The sequence below is a fragment of the Equus asinus genome, chromosome 27 (assembly GCF_041296235.1).
Source record: "Equus asinus isolate D_3611 breed Donkey chromosome 27, EquAss-T2T_v2, whole genome shotgun sequence".
Classification (NCBI taxonomy): domain Eukaryota; kingdom Metazoa; phylum Chordata; class Mammalia; order Perissodactyla; family Equidae; genus Equus; species Equus asinus.
In genome coordinates, this window is record NC_091816.1 from 17,060,793 (window position 1) to 17,084,986 (window position 24,194).

A 24,194-nucleotide genomic window follows, 5' to 3' on the forward strand; every position below is an offset into this window, starting at 1 on the left:
TACAAATAACGTTAATAATAGAGGCGTTGACTAAAGGTAAACAGTAGTGTTCACTGCAAACACATATCGATGAGACCAGTAGTTTTTCCTATGCAGATCCATGATAAAAGAAAAGGACACATTAAGATGGTCATCATAATCAAATTCCTGACATCAATTCTTCTAAAAATGAGTTTCCCCTGAAAGGCACATATCCTCCTGTACATCTAAAATTCTGCATTAGGTATTTTCATTCATTGCACATGTGTCTTCTACCTATTAGTCAACTTATTATTTGTTTATTTATTTATTTATTTATTTTTTGCTGAAGAGGATTTGCCCTGAACTAACATCTGTACCAATCTTCCTCTCGTTTGTATGTGGATCACCACCACCACATGGCTGCCGACAAGTGGTGTAGGTCGGTGCCTGGGAACTGAACCTGGGCTGCTAAAGCAGAAGGTGCCAAACTTAACCACCAGGCTACGAGGTTGGCCCCTTAGTCAACTGTTTAAATGTTTAAAACTATTTGTTTTAGACTCTCGTTTAATGAACATACAAATTGTCCCTTTTGCCACCTTATCAGACAGTTAAACTGATAATACTGTTGTTGCAATAGAATACATTGTTATTTCAATCCCTTCGCTTTGTAAAGTGCTCCATAATTCAAGGATAAGTTATTGTTCTTTTAGTAGAATTGAAATGTTTTTTAATGTACTACAATGTGTCTTGATTAAACTGCATATTTTGGAACGTTTTTGATTGATTACTATTTTCTTTTCATGGATCATCCAGTGACATTTTACAGGAGCAGCTTGTCCTGATGCTTGGCCACTTGCAGCAGAGGACAGGCTTTTCAGAAGGATAACAGACAATCTCCGCTCCACTGCAATTTATAATCAATCCTGCAGAATATATACAGTATGATGCTATCATCCTGTGAGCATGATAGGAGCAGACTACACCTGGGGGCAAATCTGGCTGGAGCTTCACACCCAGAGGACCCTTTAACTATCAATAATTGACCATTACCCAAAGGTAAACAGTCTTAGACTAGTTCCGCAAGTTTCAGTTCTGGGGTTTATCATGTATAGCCTCTGCATTAATGACAGGTGAATTGCAGGTTGGTTCGCTAAATTTGAAGATGAGTCAAAGGCAGCAGAATTTTCATCCCCTTCAAGGGTCAAACTACAATTCACAGCATTCTAAACTGCTTAGAAAAATACAGAGAGGTCCTACAGAAATGAATTCAGGCAGCAAAATTTCATCCACAGCCAAGTCCACTTACAAAGAAAAAGAGGCAGCAGCATACCATTGCTATAAGCGACTTTTGAGAAGTAGGGCTTCATTCTAAAAGGCTAGATGTAAGTCCACAACACATCAAGTGGTTAACATAACTTAGGAATAAGACTTCTTTGCTATCTCCCTCTCTTTCCTACAGACCCTAAAAATCTCAAAGGACCTATACTATACTCGCCTTTTCCTCCTAGCTTTTGCTAACAGGGGACTTAGATTTAATTTCTGTTCCTGGCTGTTATGGGTTGAAATGCACCACAACGCCCCTTCTGCCCCCCCACCCATTCATCTGTTGGAAGTCCTAAGCCCCGGTACCTTAGCATGTCAACTTATTTGAAAACAGGGTCATCAAATATGTAATTAGTTAAGTTGGGATGAGGTCATACTGGCATAGAATGCATCCCTAATCCAATATGATCATTATTCTTATTAAAAAGGGGAAATTTGGCCATAGAAATAGAGACCCAGGGATAACGCCTTGTGAAGACTGGAGTTTATGCTACTACAAGCCAAGAAACCACCAAAACTGGTGGCAAATGACTAGGAGAGAGGCATGGAACAGACTCTGACCCGCACCTCTCAGAAGGAATCAACCCTGCCAATACCTTGATTTTGGACTTCAAGCATCCAGAACTGTGAGACAGTAAAATTCTATTGTTTCATCCTCCCAAAGTGAAAACTGCATTTCCTTTCAGAATCTAATGGTCCATCTCTATATTTATTTAAAAGTCAGAATAAATGAGTCATTGTAAAGGATAAAGGAAAGAAAATTTATTCAGCACTCTAAACAAAGGAAATAGAAATATGAGAAATAAATAAAGGTAAATAAAATACAACAAAGTTCTTTAAACTATGCAAAAATGTTTAATATGTAAGCTAACAGTAATTCAATAGGAAACAAATATGAAAACTGTTTTTGCGTTTGTTTTAAATTGTTATTAACTGCATTATATATATTATTTAAAAAGAAATTTAAGGATTTAGTTCAAAAAAAGGGTGAAAAGTAGACAGCATGGATCCTCTCTGGATACCTGTCTTGTAACTGTCATACAATGTTTGCAAAATGTTTGCAACACAATGAATGTTTGCTGAATTGAATTGCATGAATATTTCATGAATGAATGGACCCATTAACATGTATAATCTGCATTATTCATCTGGCATTATTCTATTTGTCTTGCTCTCCTTTTTTTCCATGTGGAAAGAGCATTGTTTACGGGATAAGAAATTAATATCGGGAATGAGACATACTGAGGTTTGAATTCCAGGGCTCTTGATATTCACTCTGTGACCTTGGGAAACTTACGTGCTATCCTTCCAGGCTTTACAGTTTTCTCTCATCTAAAATAGACCTAAACAACTCATAAGATGTTGTTTTGATTAGAGTAAATATTGCTTAACACATAACAAGCAGGAAGTAAAAGTTATTACAACAAAATAAATACATTCTTAAGTGAAAGCATTTATTATTATTATTTTTATTTTCTTAACTAGGACCAAGTGTTGTCAAATGTGGAGGAACTATGTCATATCCAGCTGTGTGAGTATAGGAAAATGCATTGTCCATGATTTGCAGCTGTTTTTATCTGCTTAGGCAGTCTCTCCAAATCTTAGGGCTTACTCATATACCTCTAATTTTTGGTTAACTCTATTTTATTTTGATCTTTGGATTCAGTAAAAGTTTAGCCCCAAGGGAGGTAGAGCTTGCAACACACAACATAATATATATATATATATATATATATATATATATATATTTTAAAGTCCTGACGCTGAAAGTTAAATCTGAAAGCTGAATTTACCAGTCCAGTTTTATTAGCACTCACTTAACCTCACAGAAAACATGATTTCCTTTCTGCCTCTTTCACCATTAAATAAGAAAAGTTTTTAGTTTTTAATTACAAGGGCCAATCTCGGCAGTCCTGAAGTGATTACTAACAGTCCGTTGCTTTTCGTTGAGGTCCAAGACTATCAGCATAAATAATTCTAATATATTTTCCAGAAATTTTTACGAAAAGGATACAAAGTAAGTCAAGATGATATGCAGTTTAACATTTTCTATACTTTTTCAGTAAATAAAAACAGCTATTCTACTGAGACATTCCATTTCAGAAAATTTTTTGAAAGCCTTGAGTAAATTTTTATTCCTCATCTCTGATTTCCATCAAGTTGACATAGCAATATTTTTATGAGTTATATTGAATATATTTGTATCTACAGTATCAAATTAAGTTAGAGTTGAAGGAGAAGTAGTGTTCTTTCTTTAAGAAAACAAAAAATGATAGTCAATTTTAAAGGGACATTGGTTTAATTTTCCTGTTTGTTTTGTGTTTTTTAAACCACCAGGACTAAATGCCACACATTTATGTTAGGCCATTTACAAATAAAATTAAAAATTTCCTAAATCCATATTATAGCAAACATTGCAGAAAAATATCAAGAAAAAATTCTTCTTTTATGAAATTAGTGGAAGCCTTTTAAACAAATCAGATTGAGTCCTACTTAGTTGAGCAGGACTAGGTAACTCATATAAGAAATGACTGTGAAAGAAAGACGCCTAGAATGAGTAAAACCATTGAGGTCTTCAATTGCACTAGAACACCCCTTGGATATTAAGAAGAAACTGACAGGAAGGAATGGCGCTCAGATACCTGTGGGAAAAAAAACCAGTCCCCAAAACATTTCCTGGCATCACTAAGAACAAGAAATTAATACCCTTGACCAAATCAAGAAAGAATTGCCACGCCTGATAATTCAGAAACAAATTAGATGCTGATAAATAACAGCATCAATAAGCATTGTATTTCTTTTTGTCTGTGAACAGAGATTACCTAAGTATGATAAAATTCATTTAATTAAAAATTTACATAAAGAAATACCGATAAAATTGTTTACAGATTTAATTAAAGCATCATGATATTTAAATGACTCATTGGAGGCAAAATTAACACTTATACCTTGGTTTTTACTAATATTATTATATTGAATTAATTAAAATATTATTATTATAATGAAAATGTAGGTAGAAATTTTACGCTTAAGACTCAAGCTTTGCATTTATTTTCACATCAAACTTTTCACGTATTAAGCTATCCTATCACAGCTCTCAGGAAATCTTAGTAAAATAGGTATTCATCATAAACCAACTCAAATCATTCTGTTTCAAATCCAGAAACTGAAATATTATATCTCAATTTCCTTTTACCTGTTCACTCTTTTCTTCTTTCTTATTTAAAGGGCCACTTTTCCAATCATTAGAAATACTTCCAACTATGCTTGGGATTAAAGCTACTCTCATTTTACCCAAGATCTTGCTTAATCTATTATTCTTCATTACTCATATGCCTCTCATATCATAACAATTATAATTATTTTATATCATTACTATTTATTTCATATAATTACTCATATAATAAAAAATATCTCTGTCATTTATTTAATATATTTATAAAATATGTATAGAGCAAGTATTATTTGCCATCTACTGTAATGAACTCTGGGGATAAAATGGAGGAAAAACAGACACAATTCCTACCTTATAGAAATTAAATTTTACATGGGACTATATACAGGAAAACAGGGAATTATAATGCTGGTGAGGTGTCATAAGAGTTGATATAATGGATGCTATGGTGGTTCCCTTAGGTGGCTCCCGACAAAGACTTGGTTAACCAAAGAATGCTTGCGGAAGAAAAAATGCCCCAAATAGGCCTGAAGATTGAGAAGGAATTAATCAAGTGTAAAGACTAGAATATTAAGTAACTGAAACCGCATATATGAAGATCTAGATGCGTAAAAGGTTGAGATGCCTGGGGACCTAAAAGAAGTTCAGTGTGGTTGGATAGTAGAAGGTGAGAGGAAACACACTGACAGATAACGCTCAAGATATAGCAGAATCTGATTACAGAGAACCCTGCAGTGATCTTAAGAAGAATTAATTATTTCACAAAAACAATCAGGAGATAATGAGAAGTTTTATGCAGGGAGTTAATATGATCCCATTTTCACTTTAGAAAGATTACTTTAACTACAATATATTAAACGGAATCAAATAGATTCAAAACAGGAAAAAGGAGAACCAGTTAGTGTTTTACTGAATTATAAGAGCAAGAGATGTTGGTGTGCTGACTAGACAACGCCTGTGAGGATGAAAAGAAGTGAACAAATTCAAAACAGTGTTACAAAACGGATGTGAATGAAAGAGGGATAGAAAAATCTAACTAATGCCAGATGTCTTGTTTGCACAAATAGGCTGTCAGTAGGAAGAGCTTGTGTGTAGGGATGGTGGATGACAGGTCAATTTAAGGCATTTTGACTGCAGGTGCCACTGAGACACCCAAGTAGGAAGGTTTACTTGACAGCTGGTACCTGTATCAGAAGCTCAGAACAGAAAGCATATCTGAAAATGAATCTGGGTATCACCAGTATATTGAAAGCAACAGAAACCTTGAGATTGAAGGAAATTTAGAGAATGGATGACTATAAATGCTAAGGATAATTCCAGATGAGATGGTCTAAATAGTTTTACCTATCAGAGGACACAAATTACAACCTAAAATAAGAAACAAAAAAAGTGTCATTATAGAAACTCAGAAGATTGAAAGACCTATGGAAATGATATATTACTAAATCCACTGGACACTTTTAAATCCTTATATTTATCAGCTATGGTAGCATTTAACACTTTAACTGGTTCTATTTTTAAGGCTTCTAAAACAACATTCTCATTTTACTTTTCTTTCTACTTCTTAGCTTCATCGCAGTCTCCTTTTTACTTGTCTACATATCCTCAGGGTTTCGTCTTTGACATTCTCTACCTATCATTTTATGTTCTCTTTCTTGAAGCTCTGAATTTACCTACCATCTATAAGTGGACAACTCCAAATTGTACATCTCTGCTCCAAATCTCTCTATTGAGTTAGATCTGTTCACTCTAACTGCCTTCTGAACCTCTCAATTAACTATTAGTATTTCAGTTCATTATGCCGTCCATACCTGTCCTCTCCTTTTCTATTTTCTATTTCATTAGTATGATCTCTACTTACTTAGTCAAGTTAAAAAAGCCATAATCCTGAGGAATACCCTAAGCTCCTCACTTTTTCCCTTCTCTCTTATCCAGTTGGCCAAGAAATCCTATTGATGCTGCTACATCACATTTCTTGAAGTCTACTGCATTGCTTCATCTATTTATCACATCCAGAGCAGATATTCAATAAACGTTTTTTGAATGAATGAATAAATTCCTTTTCCCTCTGCCCCTACTTAAGTTTGTATTCCTCACTACTCTTTGCTTACGTACTGGAATGCATTCTCAATAAGTCACCCAGTATAAATCATTTTCCTTCCTCCAACACGACCTTTAAATGGAAGCCAAAGAAATTTTTATAAGTTTAAATTGAATTGGTTCAATCACTTTCTTAAAGTTATTCAATATCTCCCTACCTCCTCAACACTAATTTCGACACTTTAGCGTGTTCTTAGCTTTACCTACGTGGACAACCTCATTTACTGCTACCCCAATACAGCCTCTTAACCTCTTCCTAGAATGAGAATCTCATCTTCACTCCTCTTTCTCCTCAGACTCAGCTCAGTTGTCACCTCCCTTAAAAGACTTCCCAGCTATTCTGCTCAACCTACAAAGGTAAGCAGTCTCTCTTTTGTGACTCTAGACATTTTAATGGCTAGTTAACCTGTGAGTCTGTCTCAGTTATATTGTGAATTTTATGTGAATATTTTAAATTTATTTTCTTATCTTTCACATTTAGAACAATTGCAAAGTCATGTTAGGCACTCAATGTACATTGATATAGTGAAAGAATAAATACATTACATGTAAAAATCTCATAATTCACTTGCACCAAGAATAATATATCAAAAGTAAGACAATGATACTAGAATACAGAGAAAGCATCTTTAGGAACCTACTTCAAAAAGTAGGACCAACGTTAATGAACGCCTGGAAAAGAACTAATAAAAAGAACTCTGTTGGAAGTTAGAATAGCAATCTACTTGTGCTACTGTTTACTACTAATATATTCTTCCTAAGAGCCATCGGAGAACTGACATTAAGAATGACTTTTCTTCCTCAAGCTCCCTCCATTAGTAATGAGCTCATAAAGGCAAAAAGCAAAAGCTTTTAATGGCCATATTCTTTAACAATGGAATAGATTACTTCGTAAAGATACGAGGAATTACCCCCTCTTACTGCACTTTTTTTTTTTTTTTCAGGAAAATCAGCAGATTTCAATATGACACAGAAAGCTAATGACTCAGTAGTATTAGTAGTTAATATAGTGTTAGATAACTTTGAAGCCCTACTTATCATGAACATATTCACCTATGCATTATTTTTATGTTGTGAAATTACTCACTGTCCATTATTTAATTCAAAAGTGTGAAAACAATCCTGAATACTATTTTTTAATATAAATGTCCAGTAATGTATTGTATTAAAGCCAATAAAGATTTTATGTTGAGATAGAAAATTATCTTCATGTAAAAGGCTATTTTCTTTCCTGATGTAGGGGAAATTCCAAGGAAAGTGAGTTCATGTGGTTCACGTGATTCCAGTGGGTCCGAGTAGGTGGAGCTATTATCCTTAGAGATCCTGCACCAGAAATTCAGATACTGTCAAAGATGACAATGGATGCTTCGAGCAGAAAAATAAATGCCCTAGGTTTACTCAAGTCTTTATTCACGCTGAGAATAAGCCATATATATTCATGTGTTACACTGAAATTTTTCTTAATAAAAGCTCTCTATTAAAATAGTAATATAACTTTTAAGCACTTAACGCCTGTATTTACTACCCAACTTTAAAGGAAGCTTAGATTTAAGTCAAGATATTAAGAAACAGGAAATTGGGCAGAATAGTAAAAGCAACTAAATTTGCTCCACACTTGAGTTTTAACTTTTACTTAGAAATTTCCTAAATTTCAAAGTCAGTTTGCATCTTCCAATCTGCGAAGCCCTCACACAGCTCATCCTCTGTCCAGGGAGGTAAGACACATCTCATTTCTACTGATACCTAGATCCCCTGCAACTTTTGCGTCCTTTGGGTGTGGTGGACTGAAGAGTTCCACCCAAATGCAACACGTCTTACCTAGGATAATACCTGGAGACATGAGGCTAGGAGTCATTATAATATGTTCTTCATCACGAGAGGCCATAGGGGTAATATTAGTGTGAAACCTTGCTCTATGTACTGCAGGTGATATAAATTTAAGAAATCCCTTAGGAAATTATAAACAGGCAAGTGTGCTCTGTTCCTGTCTTATCCCGTAGTTCAAAGTGAACTAAAACTTCCAAAAAGATAGGAGGTAGAAACCCAAGGATACCTCCAAGTCTCTTTCCTCAATCAGTATCTAATTTGCTTTGGTGGCTATGGGAACCAGGCTGTCAATTATCTTAAAACACAAGGAAAATGAAATGAAATCTTGTCATTTGCAACAACATGGATGGACCTTAAGGGTATTATCCTAAGCGAAATAAGGAGAAAGTCAAATATTGCATGATTTCAGTCATATGCGGAAGATAAAAAAACAACAACAAAAAGACACATGGACACAGAGAATAGATTGGTGGTTAGCAGAGGAGAAGATAGAGCAGGGAGAGTGAAAGGGGTAAAAGGGCACACGTGTACAGTGAGGGATGGCAATTAGACTTCAGGTGGTGAACATGATGTAATCTACAGAGAAAATCGAAATGTGATGTATACCTGGAATTGCTATAATGTCATAAACCTATGTCACCTCAAAACAAATTCATTATAAAACCACAATACACATATACACATGCGTACATAATCATGAACACACACGCACATACGTATGTGCATATGTATACACACATATTTAATATCTTAATAAGACTTCAAAATAGCTCCATCATTCAAGCCTCTTTTCATACAGATTATATTTTTAAAGTATTTTAACGTTCTTCTTGTGAAGAAAGTCATAACGTTTGAAATAGCAGAATATAACAAATAGCTTGAAAAAAATCACAGTAATTTCTTCAGAATCAATAATAGGACTTTACTCATTTCCTAAATGCCAATCCCATGTTTAAACCAGTATGAGAGTTTCCAAGTCAGCAACGTTTCATTCTACTTTGTCCGTTTCTCAGAGACACAGAGAGAAATGATGTATTGTATCTGAGGTCATATTCAAACATTACTCAGGAATCATTTAATCACAGTCTTCAAAATATAATATATCTCATTTAAAAATACATCATTTTCCATTCTTCCCTGAAGGATATAGGAATTATTGCTATGATAACCCGTTATGTGAAATTCAGGTAATGTAAACTTCAAGAAATTGTAAACCTGCTTTATAGACTATGAACTAGTGAAAAACTGGAGTTCTGTTCCAATTCCTATAATACTTACCACAATGGGAATAAAAAAAATAAGAGAGTCAGTTTTAGTGTAATTCTACTGTTTGCAATTGTTGGTAATGAAAATAAGCAAAATAATATAGGCTGAGATGATAGTGACACACAGAGTTAATCTGAAACAAAAACTATGATAACTACCTATTTCCTGAAGGTGTATCTCTTCACAGAGAAAGGGCCTTGGAAAATGACCTAGATAATCTCCTATTGTACTGCTACACAATAAACCCATTTATCAGTCGTTCATTACTGCTTGTGAAATGAAAAAAAGAATAGTCGTAGTTTGTATAATTCACCTGGTAGCACTTAATAGTTAAATATCTAAGTTACAGAGAATGAGAAAGCTCAAATGAGAAAAAAATCCCATGGATAAAACCATTTAAAAAGTGTATAAAATAATTGGAACATCATCTTTGTTTTTATTAGTTTTGTTTATATAATTGGTATGAAATTATAGAGAAGGCATACCATGTACTTGATAAATTAGAATAAATCATTACTTCCTCATCTCTATTCAAGAAATGTGAATTCTAAAATAAAGTCATATCCATTTTGACTGTCTATAGACATAGCCTTTTCCTTTTTGATAATTAGGAAGATTCTGTTCCAAAGAAAGTATCATAATTAGTTATGTCACAGATGTGCTGCTTCTAACACCTTGGTTTAACTCTCAGCCAGAGGTATTTGGTATTTATAAGTCGCCATCGCGAATGTTTTTCTTCCAATTGTTATGCTAATTTTCATAAATAGCTTCCTTTCTTATTTTCAATGTTATTCCCGTTTAAAATCAATGTAGACATCAGGGAACTGGTCTATTTTTTTTAATATGGTTAATTTCTTGGCCAGATTTAGAAATCTATCAGTTTTAAGGAAATAAGAAACTTAGCATGTCTGAGAAAACACAGCATGATTTTCCAACAAAACAAAGGAGGATTTATATTGTCTTGTAAACTGTAGCTCAATATGTTACTTGGACTTATATTATTTCCTATATATTAGAATGTAAGCCTAAAAGAGTAGAGATTTCTATTTTGTTCACTGAGGTATTTCAAGCTGCTGAAAAAAATGACCAGCACATAGGAGGTGCTCAATAATATTTGTTAAACGAATATATTTTGACTTTGGTGTTCTTCTCTATAAAACAAAGAAGCTGTACTAAGGCTTTCAATGAAATCTTTCTTCTCCTTTCCCCCTATGTACTTCTTCCAAAAGGATAAATTAAGAAAACAAAAAAAGAGGAGCAAAATACACTGAGGGAACTAGCACTGGAAAGTAAGACAGCTGTTCCCTATTAGCATAACTGAACATAGAGAGTCAAGTCCGCCATTGGGTTGTTTTGCCCCAGGGGTGGCAATTCTTGCTCAACTTTAATGCAGGATATATTATTTTTTTCACTTTGCCTTGTCACTCTACCTGAAATGTTGTCTAATAGAGGTTGACTTGGATTCCTGAATGTCTTTGTTGTAAATGTAAAAGCTCAGAAGGTTCAAGAGTAATTAACAAAGTACCTTAATTAGATTACTTAGCACCCAAAATTTACTTGCAATCACTTTAATCGAGTAGATAAAACATTTTCTTCCAAGAGACGTGTAGGTGATTTTGGAACATCCTAGTTAGGAAGCCAGTCCGTGAAACCCAAGGCAATCTGTGTACAGTTGGATACTGAGATTGTGGGAAATGCTCCAAGAAATAGAACAGAGCTTCAAAGGGAGAGATGGAATCATTTCAAAATTCCCTTTCACCAGCCCTATAGCAAAAAATTGTGGCAGCTGGAGGGGGTACTTTTCTTTGTGCTTTTTCTCTGGAGCACAGCTGGCTTTCGGCTTTCAGAGGAACACAAATAGTTGCAGAGCCTTCTCAGAACCAAGATATCTGAAATGTGCATGACTTGAGGAGGTGCTGGTGGCTTAACCTCATCATTATTTGAAAAAGTGTCTATTTGTGATGGAAAGATCCTTTAACAATATATTTGTGCTGGATAATTTCCAAAAAAAAAAAAAAGAAACCATAGGAGAGAGAGCAGTGACTTCCTAAGTCACATAACTGGTTAGCGAAGTCATCTCTCTTCACTTCTAGTTCCCTGTCCAAAATGAGTTTCCATGACATCATATGGTTCTCACCATTTCTACAGAACAATGCTTTCTCATTTCCTCAGTAAATTACAGTGTTACTTTGGGAACATCAGAATTTAAGATGCCAGATATCAGTATTGAAAGAGGAGCCAAATGCAATGTAAAACAAAGATTGTAAGTATTTTGCAATACAAATGTTAGATGGAGCATATCTCAAGTAATCAAAGTGCAGTAAATAATTTCAGATTTCAGATTGAGTAGAATGGATTTCTTGACAAAGACAATTAGAATGAGTAGAGCTTTATAAACATAAATCATATGCAATGAGCAGATGGGAAGAAGGAAAGGGCAGAGAGATAGATGAAAATATTATTCAAAAAAAGAGAAGCTTAATCCATCGCAAAACAAGAGTTGTGATAATGACACTGCCTCCAACATTTTTTTCCCATAAAGAATACTGATAGATAAATTGTATTTAACAGGAAAATTACTAGTACATGTGGATGACATAATCATTCCAGAGCACTGAGAATCATTCCAAAGACACTCAAAGCATGGAAACAACTGCAAGACAAACCAGAGCTGTCTTGCATAATATAATGTGCTTTCCTTTGCTCCTCCTTCAAACAAGTCACATCCTGAAACTTAAGGATGCCTCTATCATGAGCCACAGAAACCTGCTGTTAACAGCACAACCTGAGGAACAAATTAAGATAGAGCTATAAGTTACCAATGGTTAATAAATAAAAATGCAATTTACAAATTAAAAGAAAAAATGGAAGTCAGTGTGAATGAAGAAAGATCAACACTTTTACGGTCCTTAAAAATAGATTTGATATCTGGTAGTATTCCTACATGTAAAGTTTAGCAAAGGTAACTTGAAATAAAAATTAAAATCCCTTTTAGGAGTTATTACTTATCAACATTGTCTTAGTTATCGTGATGGTTAACGTCATGTGTCAATTTGACTAGGTTATGCTGCCCAGTTGTTTGGTCAAAAGCTAGTCTAGATGTTGCTGTGAAGGTTATTTTTTTAGATAAGATTTAACATTTAAATCAGTTGACTTTGAGTAAAGCGATTACCCTTCATAATGTGCCTGAGCTTCATCCAATCAGCTGAAGGCCTTGAGTAAAGAGTGCAGTGCCCCAAGGAAGAAGGAATTTCACATCAAGACTGCCATGCAAAAACCCTGCTGCCCTGCAGAATTCAGACTCAAGACGGCATCAACTCTCACTTGAGTTTCCAATCAGTCAGGCTGCCCCACAGATTTCACACATGCCAGCTCCCACAATGTGAGCCAATTTTTAAAAATCTCTCTCTGTCTCGTTCTCTCTGTCTCTCTCTCTCTATATATTCATCTTATTATTATATCTTATATTAATATATTATACATTTTATTATATATTATATATAATATATTATATACTCTATATTCATATTATACATTATAATATATTAAATATGGACATATTTAAATATATATTTGTCCTATTATCTTATTAGGATATATATCTACAGTCATGCATGGCTTACTGATGGGGATGTGTTCTGAAAAATGCATCATTAGGCAATTTCATCATTGTGCAAGCATCACAGAGTGTACTTACACAAACCTAGATGGTATAGCCTACCACACACCTAGGCTACATGATACTATTCCTATGGGACCACTCTCATATATGCAGTCCATCATTGATCGAAATGTTATCATGCAAAGCATTACTGTAGTAAGATATATAATATATAATAAGATATATGTAGAATATGTAACAGGTTATATAATAAAGTCCTGTATAATAGGATATTCATGTATATGTATAAATATACTATTATTGGTTCTGCATCTCTGGAGAACTCTAACACAGTTATAAAATCAAGGAGTATGGAGTCAGGGAGCCTGGGGCTCTTGAACTCTTTTATTTTAGGTGATGTTCTCCTTTCGGTCACTGGCTCTGTTCCTACATGCTTCATAAATCCTAGCAGACTAGCTGCAAATCAAGGCAAATCTGCCAATAATATCAGGATAAACTAGAGATTCAAAATTTGCTTCTTAGGTAGGTAATAAAACTAGTTCTACTTGTTGAGCGAACTTGCCAGTTCTTTCAAATAATTGCTTGATTCATGTAAGGGAGAAGTTAGTCAAATAAGTTGATAATCAAGACCAGTCATGTCTTTCATACTGATTGAGATGCCACAACCTTAACATACATATAAATATAGAGCCATTGTACGCTTACATAAGGAAAGACCAGCAGTCCAGACATATTATCCATATCAGAATCCCCTAAAGTTTCTATTAAAAGGAAAGTCCTTTGTTCCATCTGAGCCTTACTAAATCAAATCTTTTGGAAGTGACTTAGGAATTTATCTATTTGACAAGCATCCCAGGGCATTCTTATGCCCCCTAAAGTATGAAAAACACTCATCTTTAAATGTAGTTGAAATTGAAATTTAAACTACTAAATGAGAAAAATATATCTACATGATTTTTATATTTACTATACAAAATTCTTGGCTGTGAATAATATTTTTAGAGTAAATGCAAGGTGTCTAAATTTTCAATGTAATAATTTATCTTTCTAATTGTGAATTGTACCTTACAGTGTAGAAAATATCATGCAAACGTTTTTGGTAATTACAATAAAATTGGAGACAAAATTTTCATTTATCTTTATAACATGCTGGCAATCTTCAAAACGTTTTAGATGAAATTTTGATTAAAAATATTTGCATACTTCTGTAAGACCACTTACAAAATATTGTTGATTAGATATCTATGCAATCTATTATGAGTAAACAGAGAAAAATAAATTCCTGAGAACTCCTAAGCTTTGCTAAATAGTATCAGCTCAAAAATGATCTCTGCCTGCCTTGAAATTCTATAGCACCTTTGATCTTTCCAGGTGTTCTAACTACCTTTCTTATATTAGACCTACACACACACAGGCACACAATCTCCTTTAATTTCAATATTGTGAACTTCTATGAAGTAGGTCCACAAATAATATGCGTTGATTAACTGGTATACTGATTGAAAATGCAGGACAATTTAGACATTTAGTACAAATTTCATTTTCTCTGCATTAAGGAAGCATTGTCTTAATCAATTAAACAAAATTGAGATCTTCCATAAAGTACTTCATGTAATTATCTTGCTTTCTTCAAAGTGTTGTCTTAGTACACATAACTCTATTCCATAAAAATGAGCAAAACCAGAAGTTCAGAATCTCAGAATCTTGAATAAATTAAGATAAAATGTCACATATAGATAGTTTACTATTTTGTCTAAAAGTTAGTCTTTTGAAAACAGTAGTATAAATATTGAAAAAATAATATTATTTATTAAAATATTATTTTTATTCATTCTTGTAGTCAATACGCATTTATCCACCCATTCATTCATTCGAACATATATTTGGGGCACCAACTATATACCAGGAACAGGGAATGCTTAAAGTGAGTAAGACATAGCTCCTGTGCTAAAGGACTTTTCATTTGTAATGAGAATAATATTGGTGAATAAATAAGCATACTGAGTCCTCTATGACTGTCGTTCCAGTTGTCTCCAAGCTCACATTTCAGAAATCAAGCCAAAAGAATTCAGATCATAGAGCTCCCTTGAAGTATACTACTTTTAGGCTGTGTGGGTGTAATACAGAACAGCCCATTTTATGTTATGACTTCTACTCCCACATACTCCAATCTTTCCAATATCTCTTTTGGGCAGAAGTATTTAGACAATGTTTTCACAGTTAATGTGTTTACAGAGATATGATTAATGGCAAATGATATAGCTTTTGGACTACTACCAAAACAGCATAAATGGGATGAAAAGATGAAGTTTATTGCATTTATTTATTTAGAGACCTAGATTAATTTTATCCATATTTCCAGCTGCGTATCAATCTTTATGTATATACAAAATATAGTTATATAAATGTATATATGTTATATGTAGTCTCTCTCTCTCACTATATATATATATATCCAGATCAAACAAATACAGGCACAATTCAGATAATTTTATCAGATATAAAGTTAGGAAGTATTTTCTCCCAATCTGTAGGTTGACCTTCATTTTGTTGATTGTTTCCTTTTCTGTGCAGAAAGTTTTTAGTTTGATGTAGTCTCACTTGTTTATTTTTGCTTTTCCAGCCTGTGCTGTTGGTGTCATATCCAAAAAATCATTGTCAAGACCAATGTCAGGGAGCTTTTTATTATGTTGTTTTCTGGTTATTTTATGATTTCAGGTCTGACATTTAAGTGTTTCATCTATTTTGAGTTGATTTTTGTGTATGGTGTAAGATAAGGGTCTAGTTTCTCTTATGCATGAGGATATCTAGTTTTCCCAATACTATTTATCGAAGAGACTATCCTTTCTCCATTGTGTGTTCTTGGCCCCCTTGTCAAACATTAATTGACCATATACGCTTGGGTTTATTTCTGGGCTCTTTATTCTGTTCTATTGGTTTATGTATCTGATTTTGTGACCGTACCATACTGTTTTTACTCCTATATCTTTGCAATATAATTTGAAATCAGGAAATGTGATGCTTCAACTTTGTTCTTCTTTCTCCAAATTGCTTTGTTATTTATAGTCTTTTGTGGTTCCATACAAATTTTAGAGTTGTTTTTCTATTTCTCTGAAAATGCCATTAGAATTTTCATAGCAATTGTGTTGGATCTCTATATCACTTTGGGTATTATGGACATTTTAATAATATTAATTCTTCCAATCAAATAACATGGGATATATTCATTTATCGTGTCTTCTTCAATTTCTTTCATCAGTGTCCTACAGCTTTCTGTGTACAGGTTTTTGACCTACTTCGTTAAATTTATTCCCAAGTGTTGTTTTATTCCTTATGATGCTATTATAAATGAGATTGTTTTCTTGATTTCCTTTTCAGATAGATCATTAATGATGTGTAGAAATGCTACTAACTTTTGTATGCCAATTTTATATCTTGCAACATTACTAAATTAATTTATTAGTTCTAACAGAACACATACAACTCAATAGCAAAAAAAAAAAAACATTAACCCAATTAAAAAATGGGCAAAGGACATGAATAGACATTTCTCCAAAGAAGACATACAAATGACCAACAGGTGTATGTAGAGGTGCTCAGCATCACTAGGCATTAGAGAATGTAAATCAAAACCATAATGAGATATTGCTTCACATCTGTTAGGATGGCTATTATCAAAAAACAAAAAAATAACAATTGTTGGTAAGGATGTGGAAAAAAGGAATCCATTCTACACTGTTGGTGTGTTTGTAAATTGGTTCAGCCATTGAAGAAAACAGTATGGAGGTTCCTTAAAAAATTAAAAATAGAACTACTATATGATCTAGCAGTCTTTCTTCTGAGTTTATATATCCAAAGAAAATGAAATCAGTACCTTGAAGAGATAGCTGCACTCCCATATTCATTGCAGCATTATTCGCAATAGCCAAGGTACACAAACAGCCTAAGTTTCCGCCAACAGGTGAATGGATAGAGAAATTGTGGCACCTATACACATGGATATATGGAATATAATTAAACATTATTCAGTCTTTAAAAAGGAGATCCTGCCATTTGTGGCAACATGGGTGAACCTGGAGGCCATTATGATAAGTGAAATAAACCAGACACAGAAAGAAAAATACTGCATGATCTCACTTCTAGGGAGAATGGAAAACAGTTGAATTCACAGAAACAGAAAGTGGAACAGTGGTTACCAGGGCCAGGGAGGTGGGGAAAATGGGGAGATGTTCGTCAAAGAGTACAAAGCTGTAGTTACGTAGGATGAATAAATTCTAGTGATCTAATGTACAACATGGTGACTACAATTAATAATATTGTATTGTATACTGGAAATTTGCTAAGATTGTAGATCTCAGGTGCTCTCACCACACAAAGAAAGGTAACTATGTGAAGATAATATATTAATTACCTTTACTGTAGTAATAATTTTACTATGTATATGTATATCAAAAATCGTGCTGTACACCTTAAATACATACAATTTTCTTAAAAATCAAATTTAAAAATAAATTTAATTAAAAAATAAAATAATTTTTAAAAGATAATTTTGTGAGCCTTCTACATGTGTTTTAGGCATGACTAAGGCATGAATATTTTTAAGACCTATAAATTATTAAATTAAATATTAAAACATTATAGTAGATTATTTTATTCTTTCTGAATGTACCATTCAAATATAATGAAAGTGTATCTAGATATTAAGTATAGATAGGTATATTAAATGTGTGTATAGGCCAATATTAAATATATGCTATGTGTATATATATATATATTCGGTGTGGGGTAAGAACTCTTAACCAGGAGGGAGAAGATCTGGACACTTTCTGAATGGGCAGCAATGTGAGGATGATTCTAGACAAACCATTTAACTATTCTTCTCTTCAGTGTTCTCGTCTGTAAGATGGAGTTATTGATAATCTTACAGTGTTGTAAGACTTATGAAGTACTGAGGTATTTGAATCTTGTTTGGATGTTCTTCTTTTATCTGGGGAGGTGGTTCTGTTTAACCAAAGGCCCAAGCACCAGAAGCAAATTTGGAGTAGATTCAAAGAGAAGCCTTCACTTGCTAGAGTAAGGCACTCTGAACCTGACTTTGACGTTCATTTGGCAGGAGGTTATGATAGCCACTGACTAGCAACCCAAGATATCAACTGAGAATATGCGTCTGCTCCAAACTTCCTAAAAACTTAAAACTTTTTTATAGGATGTTGGGGCCAAAATTTTTACATAATATTTAAAAAATCAAATTATTGAAAATAATAAAACACAGTATTACAAAATTAAAAATAAATATCAGTAATAGGACTGATACTATTGGTAAGCAGGGTATCTCTTCTTACTAGGAGATGGATATCATTATTTTCACTTTGGCTGTTTCATCCAGTGGCTGTCTAAAAGAAATGTGCTCTTTTTTTAAAATTAGAAAAATCCTGACCCACAGAGGGAAGGGCAACAAGTGTTTGGTGGCTCTCAGATATTTTCTTTATTTGGCGCAAATATGAGCCAAATATGTGGTAGCCTCTCACTAAATAGTTTTTTTAGTATTTTGTAATATTGTAAGATGAACATATAGTTAAAAGCTCTAAGATAAAGTTTCTATTTCGGGATAGAGCAATAAATCAATTCCTCATCCCATGCTGGAATTCTTTTGTCTTAGGAAGGGTTTTTAAAATTATTTTTCTATTATATTTAGCTTTTTAAAAAAATCCCTAATAATATGTCAATGCTTCATTTTTCCATAACTCAAGGAAATTTTAAGCGGTATGAGAGACTGAAACTAGCCTAATGACCTATTTACATCATACTTCAGGCTTCATTAAAAATGATGTTTGTTCCTTATAGTGGTAATTTCATTGTAGTCAAATTTGTGGCATATGTCCTTGGGACAAGCTATTTGAAACAATAAATTGTGTCCTAATGGGATTATTTTTTCGTATTTATACATTATTTTTTGTATTTTATATTTGTAAAAAATATATATCATCTCTTATTTCAAAATGAGTACATTTTTCCTCAACAGTCATCCTAACTATAGTACATACCAATGGCCATACTACTATGGCATTAAGTCCAAGGATTAGACTACTTTATTACTTCTTTACACACCATAAAGATGGACACACAGGAGTATCAATTTGAATGGATTAAAAAAGTCACTATTTATTTACTGCTGCATCAATATCAAGAATATATTCTTGACTACCAATAATTATCTCTAAAAAACTAATGATGGAACTGATAGTAGAGGCTGTTTTTTTTGTTTGGCGAGGAAGATTGGCCCAGAGTTAACATCCATTGCCAATCTTCCCCCTTTTGCTTGAGGAAGACTGTCTCTGAGCTAACATCTGTGTCAATCTTCCTCTATTTTGTATGTGTGACACCACAACAGCATGGCTTGATGAGCAGTGTGAAGTTCTGCGCCTTGTATCCAAACCCGTGAACCCCAGGCTGCAAAAGGAGAGTGTGCAAACTTAACCACTATGCCACTGGGCTGTCCCCTAGAGGCATTTTTTAAAATTGAAATAGCAATACTTTTCCTTGGTGCAGAAATTTCTGGTGCTCCCAATGACCTTCTCATTGTCCATTCTCCAGTCTTCATCACAATGAAGTAAATAATTTTCAGCTAAATGTAAAACTGTGTCATAAAGATTGGCTTATCAGTAATAAATAGAAGAAAACGTTTTCTAGCGTTTCTTTCTTATTTGTAGTGCTTGTATGCCAAGAACCAATTCATACCCTGAACATATGTAATTTTATCCAAATGTAAAATGATACCAGGTAGCAGGCAAATATAACAGTAATTATTTTAACAAATTGTAGGCCATGGATATCGTGTGACATCTTTGATGGCATTTGAAAAGGAATTTTACCAGTGGATAACTCTGTTTCCTTTTCAATTACAGAATTTGTCTGTTGATAATTCTGGCTTGTTTCACAAGCTTCCAATCCACAGCCTGATGTATATCTATTTTTGTTATTGCTTTTTGCCACTTTTAGAAAGAAGTCATTCATTTTGTTTCATATTAGAAAATGTTATTTTTTATCTTATCTTAGAAAAAGAAGTTCTCATTCCTGAAAAGATGACTATGCACTGTGTGGAAATCACATGAAAGTGTCCATAACTTCATGCCATTCTTTGCTAAAGTTTTATAAAATCCATTGCTCATAGGATTGCTTAGGGGTCAATGAATCACCAATCAAATATGATCCAATTTTTAGTATTTATAAGCACAGTCTCCATTTACAAGTTTAAATTCGACATTCTTATGCAAGGCCATCAGAGAACCACATACATCTGTCCCAGTGTATACATTCTACATGGTCACTGGAATGCTGCTTATTATGAAGCTCTATGAAGTTATTCTGAGTTTAACTATTGATGTTACTGTTTTCTTCATTAATTTTGTGCTTTGCCAAATCATTTTTGATCCTGTTAATTTTATGGTCCTATGATATAAATCAATACGATAGTAACAACAAAATGCAAACGAAACCTGTATGAACAATCCTAATGCAAACAATGAAAATACTTGAGCCGAGATAAGCTGTCCAATGGTACTGATGAGCCAATGCACAAGACAGTGAAAGCCTAGAATGTGATGTGGATTCTGAAGTAAAGATGGCAAATGTCTGACAAATTAAAATCATGGATTATGTAAGTGGATAAAGTCAGTGGTTGCTTCCAATGAAGATGCTAGAAAACTCCTTTCTCAAGGATTGGAAAAGAGAAATGTTATGTCACACAGTGCTACTTACTTATCAAATATCAATTCCTTCTTATTCCTTTCTAATAGACCCCAGGTTTTATTGTGGTAGATATGTGTCCAATGTGTGAAGAATCTTGTGCAGCCAAGGGTATCCAGGTCATGCAGATTTGGCCAATGAGAAGTAAGTTGGATGTTTCCAGAATACTCTTGCTTTCCTGATATTGAGGTCAACCTTTTGGCTTCCAGGTGCCCTAATTCTTCCTGTTTGGAATGCAGGCTTAATGCCTGGAGTTGAAACAGCCATCATGTGATCCTGAAGCCAAAAGGTACATGCTAAAGATGGAAGAACAGGAAAATGGAAGGAATTTATGTCTGAGATATCATTCTAGAGCCACAGAACCAAACTTTGGATTGCCTACTTCCAGCTTTAGTGGATAGGAGAAGTAATCACCTTTAAACTGCATAGGGCTCAGATTTTCTGTTACTGGCAAATGAACACAAACCTAACTGCTAAATATAGGGATTTCCAATGTTAATGATAATCAGTAATATTATATCTACTCCAATAGAAAATTGTATCTGAAGTAATCATTTTATTTGGAACTTCTCCTTGAAAAGGAGAAGAGCCAAGATTTTAATTGCTAAAAGTAGAAAAAGTAAAGATAATATTTTTGTCTTGATTCATTTCAGAATATGCAAAATTAAATATGTAATTAAAACACAGCTATTTTTTACCAGTGTGTCACACACATAAAACTATTTCAAAATCAAGCTTAAAGTGCTGTTTGAAGAACGTCTTCTGGTAGAAATACATACTCTTTTTAGACTCATTCTGAGAGATCCTCTTTGTAAAAGCAACTTGAATTAGATTCACTTTTTGATACCAATGCAGGTTGTTAGAGGAAGTCATTTAAACGAAAGTCTTGGCCAAAAAACAGCAAAAAAAATAGAAGAAAGAATAAAGATCTAGTAAAGAAACCATGGAATATTAATTCTACTTACAGTGAATTTTGCATCAAGAGCACAGGACATCTTAAATGAGCTTTTCTTTATTCTTCTACTACTGGGAAAGGAAAGCAATTAACATCTATAAAAAAATCTGTGAGCAGATAGTTTAGTGACTTTAAATCCTATAACATGGTATAATGTCACACGTGAACTTGACAGTTTTCCCCTTTGACCAAAAGAATTTTGAATTATGACAGTGGAAATTTTGTCCAAAATATAGGAAATATTATTTCTGTGGAATTTTAAAAGTTAAGTCTATAAGGATTAGCATATAAAAAGCATATGGTAGAACAAAGTGAGTGTAATAATTATAAATGACATTTAAGAAAAATAGAAGCTAGATAAAGAGAATTTAAACCTAGATAAATTTAATTTAGTTTTATAAATTTATACCACTGTGGTATAAATTAAGTTTCAGGATGTATTTTTGCAAATTTTGGTTGATCTTTTTACACTGGATATCAAGAAAAATAGTATAATTCTTCTTAAGTTCAATTATATTAATGTACCAAGTTATTGAAATAGGGCATTTCAAATTGTCTCCGTTTTATCTGTGGCCCCCAACTTTGGGGGAAAAAAGGAATTAACTGTCACATTTCATAAAAGGACGTGCTTGTCTGTCCATCAGTGTAGTATTTACTAAGGATTGATGCCCCATGTGCTCCAGCCACACACAGCCCATCACCATCTGTATAGCCCTCAAAACTTTGCAAGAGGAAGCTTTAAAATTGATGAATTGAAATTTGAATGGGAGGGTTTATTTGAAGATAGTTGTCAGAGTTCTACGGTATTTCCTTTCTGCCAGGTGTTTCTTCCTCACCTGTACTTATGTGTAGAGTGGAAAGTAAGCACTGGCACTTCAGTGGAGCCATTCAACACACTTGTCTATAATTTGTAGGATCTGATGCCATGCAGGCTCTGAAAGCTGAGTCTCCCTAACAGAACTCACAATGAGAGGCCAGCTAGTGTTCCTAATGGCAGAGTGAGGAAAGATGACCCACAGCAGGGCAAAGGCACATGTGCAGTGGGATGGATTTGGGCCCACGTGGAGGAGAAGCCAGCCTAGAAACACCCTGACGAGGACTGTGGGTTAACACAACCAGAGAGAGTTTGTACGTTTAGGGCTCTTGGAAGCAGCAGGTTGTGGGAGATTTGTGAATGAATAGTCAGAGAGTGACATTCATGCCAGGAAACTGCAGATAGAAATTCCCGGGTGGGGGGAAATTTCTCCAAGAAACGCCCAAAGGTGCCTCACAGGAAATTTGGCTGGTACCCGAGACACAGAAGCGGTTTAGAACTACCCCAGCCTGTATGACTATGCATTGGTTTGGTTTGGTTTGCTTTTTTCCCCACAAATCCCTCAAAACCACTGGAGTTGATACTGGTGACAAACAATCCAGTTATGACATGGGTCAGGAGGTGGAAAGATGAAGCAAGAAGCCCCAGACTGTCCTCTCTTCATCATTACAGGCGGCCCTCCAGGACAAAGGCAGGCTCGTACTAGGACTGGAGAGTCGTTTTGAATGGGGTGAGATTAGCTTTAATATTAGACAGGACTGGAGTTTTTATTATCTGAATAAAGAGCTTTTGTTATTATCAGAGAGTGATTAGTAAAGCTCTGGGATCTGCCTGAAATATTGCCAGGTAAGAGAGATTTGTTATAACAAGGAAGAAAGACAGCAATGCAAAAGAATGAGGTCTTCTGTGGTTTGTACCCTACGGAGTCTAGCTCATTAACTATTCCAGTTATTATTAGTGTTAAAATAAATGTTTATGCTGTAAAACTTAAGGAGGTCAGTGATATTATATGTATGTAAATGACTAAATCTTACTCTACAATGTATACATGCTGAAGATGAAAAACATTTATAAGGCAGAGAAGTTGGAATAAATGACTAAAAATGGAATGTTTCATATTTTTTCTTGAAATATAAATTAGAAAGCCAAATCTCTTTGATAAATGTAGACTTATAGACAGTATAATCATGTTTACCCTTAGACAATTTCATGAATCTAAATAATTAGCAGCTGTTTATCAGTTCTTTCTAGCCAGCAGTTATCACATATACATTTAAGAATGTTACTCTAATTAATATCATCCTGCTATTGCTTACATTTAAATATAAGCTATATATGAGGTGAATAAAATATCAATAAGAAAAGAAAAAAAGTCACAGGTTTCTGCTGAAAATATAATTATCCT